Source organism: Acipenser ruthenus, chromosome 24, assembly GCF_902713425.1.
Source record: "Acipenser ruthenus chromosome 24, fAciRut3.2 maternal haplotype, whole genome shotgun sequence".
Lineage (NCBI taxonomy): Eukaryota > Metazoa > Chordata > Actinopteri > Acipenseriformes > Acipenseridae > Acipenser > Acipenser ruthenus.
Genome location: NC_081212.1, coordinates 27,204,412 through 27,208,309, shown reverse-complemented (window position 1 = coordinate 27,208,309; position 3,898 = coordinate 27,204,412).

Below are 3,898 nucleotides of genomic sequence, written 5' to 3'. Positions count from 1 at the left end.
CGGGACGTCGACGTTGTGACGTACGATTTTAAATACAAAGCGCCTTTTTCTCTAACTCGTGGTGGTGATGGCTAGTGTGCAAGACGCATTGCTTAATTCCATACCCGTTACCTGAATTCAGGGCTTTAAGAGTTTGTTGCAAGTACATACAACTTGAATTAGGTCACAATACTATGGTAATATATATTCTGTTTATATTTTTGTTATTAGCAGTATACTCTTAAAATCTGTTTTAAAAACTTGGATTGAACATTTTTTAGCACAAGTTATTAAGTCTATACAAATCTGGGAGTGTATGGGGGGCTCTGTCCATCTGTCTGCATGTCTAACTTACATTTTTGCATTGTGAATATGTAGGGTTACTATAGAGTTGACACCTCAATAACCCTAGACATGCCCTTGTTCAAAGTTGAAACTCTCTAGAAATCCTGCAGTCATCCAATAGCTAACATTGCTAATATTACTATTAAGGGATGCTATTCCATTCTGTCTGTAATAGCTCTTTTTCCTCTGTCTGTCACTAACTGTTTGCAACAGCAGCTGTCTCTCATGGAGACCACTGTCCTTTAGTTTTGCCATTGCTGGTACATTCTGATGACAACAGTCTAGGAGCAGCCTACCTAATAAAGTGGCCCAGTGCATTCATTTCAGTTTGAACTGCTTGAAATTGCCTGCGTGACACATGGCCCCTTCAGTAATAAAACATACCTGTAAGAGTGCAGACTGTCAGAAGGTAGACACCACACAAGGACTGAAATGTCAGTCCCTTCTCTTATAAAAGTGTACCATAGTAAAAGTGTAATAAAGCATGGTACAGCATAGGTGAGCGCTGTAAAGCACAGAGGTATGGTAAAGCCTATTTAAAAACATGACAAACCAGGATAAACTACGGTAATGCATAGTATAACCACAGGCAATGCATGGTGAAAGTGCAGAAATACCGTGTGCATTTGCTTTTCAATTTGGATGCAGTACAATAACGTACAAACATGTTTCCCCTACTTCCACAGAGGAGGTGTGGTCTACACACCGTGTCACACAGCCCCACCTGACTGCTAATGCAGAACTTGAGAATTGCAAGTAGGGCTGAGGCTCTGATCAGTTTCCAAATATGTTCCTAATTTGTTATGGTGTTGTAATTTGTGGAAACAGGCAATTAGTTTTTTGCCTGCAGCTATTTTCACTTTCTAAAGATCTGCACCAGCCCTCTCGGTTTCTCAAGACACTCCCAGCGTCGACCACACACAGGATTCTGTGTAACGGCAGCTGTGGCTGAAATACATTTGTGCAAACAGATTGAATTGCTAAAAGCTTTCAGGCACCCCCTATCCAACTGAACAAGTTAGCGTGGAATGTTTTCTATCTGTCGATTGGCCTGGCGTTTATCACATGAGGAATTCATTAACAGATCACCAAAACACTGCAGGATCAAGGATGCATTTTAGACATAGAAATAAAACATGAAGGCATGCAGAACCAGATAACAATAAGCATGGGATAGGTGTATCGTCTAAGTGCGCAAACCCTCCGTTTTATTATCACAGAATGCCTGTAGATAAGCCTGACTGAGTCCAGACCAGCAGTTCAGTTCAGCCCTGCCCTGGAGAAGCAGATAACACATTGAGGCCCACCACTGGGGCATGTTTCTGTAATAACTCCTGGGGAATAGATGACATTTCCTTTGCTTTTTGTGGATGGGTTTCACAAACATATATTACCCTTGTTTTTCTTACCTTATTTAAAACAGCCGATTCCAGTGGCAGCTGCTGACCACTGCGACCTGCTTACCGACCATTCCTGACAAAGAACTTAAACACTTTCATGAATGAAATATTGAAAACAGCTGAAAGAAAAAGCAGTTTTGGACACATCATAAATATATTGTCAAATGTTTTTTTTTTTTTTTTTTTCCCATTGCTTTATATTGGGGGAAGGGAAATGGCAATAAGAGATCATCATGCATTTGCATCTTCCATACGTCCCCATATAAAGACAAGAAGAGAGTGTTTTAAGCTGTCCCCATATGGGCTCGCCATGCATGAAAGGGTTAATGACTAAGTAGCATCAAACATCAGTACTATTGCATGGAGTGTGCGCTCATTCTGAATGGATCTGTTGCGTCTACATTGAGTTCTTACAGTTCTGGGTTTGATTTGGGCGTATCCTCAGAACCTTCCTCATTCCACTCGAAGCATGTGACAAAGTGACTTCAGCACTGCTAGCCCCGCCTACTCTACATATCCACTGTGCCGATAGAGAGAGCGGGCTGGCGAATGTGAAAGGTGACGTTGTCACATGCGTTCAATGGAATGACGAAAGCTGATAAGCTCGGCATTTAAGATTCTCCCAACAAGCAAGCTGGAAGCCAGGACCACAGGATTGTTAAACAAATTAAATAGTCAGGAAAATATAATAAAAAACATCTATTAAAATGACGTTTGAAGCCGTTTGCTGTTGAAGTATGACACGTGATTGTGGGAGGATTGAGCCCGCCTCTGAAAATGGCCATTTAGCCACCGCAGTGAATAAAACCATTAATTAGTACTGTAACTAAAACATCGAAATGTAAAATGTTCAGGTTTAGGGGTCATATGAAGTCCAAAGGTCCACAAATATTGTATTCTGGTTGTTTTTTGTTGTAGTTATCAATAGAACAGTTTTTTTTTCAGGGGAATTCCTGGCTCCATAATTCATTTGGCCGTGTCTTGGTATATAATTCCTAAAGGTGGCCTGGTTGAGATTCTGCAAAAGAATGGCGAAGTGCAATTTACATCGGAGTCCACCAGATGGCGCGCTTGTATTACGAGAGTGATGTCAACAGTCTTTCCTTCACCTCTTCAGTTAGCGTGCAGTGTTCGTTCCAATGTCAATATCTACTGAAATATTTGCAAACACGCATTTTACTTTACATTCTGTGGTACTACAGTATGGACCTTGCTGGTAATACTTGCACGGCAAATAACCAACAAGACAGCTGACTTGTGGAGTACATACTTTAGAAAAAGATCTCCCTATGTAGGCATGTCGAATAGCTCAATAACGTCAATCTGCCACCGCTGGTTTTTATCTCGGTGGTGGTGTATAATCTGATTTTTCACGGCGCGCGATTCACGAAACAGAAAACCAAACAAATAGATTGCAGATATTATTTGCCATTGTTTATCTACAGTACAGTCAGAAGTACCGGCGGGCAGTTCCCTCCGCTTAGCCAAGCCACGTCGCCACCTGGTGGCCAGACCAAGTATTGAATAAGAGAGAAGTTATATTTTTCAGTTCGTAAGTTATTCAATTGGCGTAAGCAAACGATTGTATTATTATTATTATTATTATTATTATTATTATTATTATTATTATTATTATTATTATTATTATTATTAGTTGTAGTAGTAGTAGTAGCAGCATTTGTTTTTTTAACATATAAAGGATTGAACAACATCGTATGTTTGTGATTAAGCATTATTGTAACGTATTATTTGTAATATTAAAAACGAATACAACTATAGCTCCATTTCCACTTATTTTCTAATAAATAATAAATAATAACTATAACATGTTTGTGCATTTCACAAACTTTAATCGTTACTGTTCATTTCACCAGTTCTGTTGTACAATTCATTGGTTACAAATTCTGATTTTAAAGACAGGATTGCTTCACAGACGATACACCTTATTTTACTGAAATTGATCATCGATATAAACAGGCATGTATCAACATATCTTTCACCTGTATGTGCCAGACAAAGATATGACGTTCAGACTCCTCCAGTCTTCTCGTGCGGCAAAATGATTTCGACTTTCAGGAAGCATTTGTGTTTCTCAGCAGCTTCCTCTGCGTTTCCTCTCTTGAAATGCTTGTTTTGTTGTCATTACCCCAAAAGAGCACAGACCCGCAATCAGA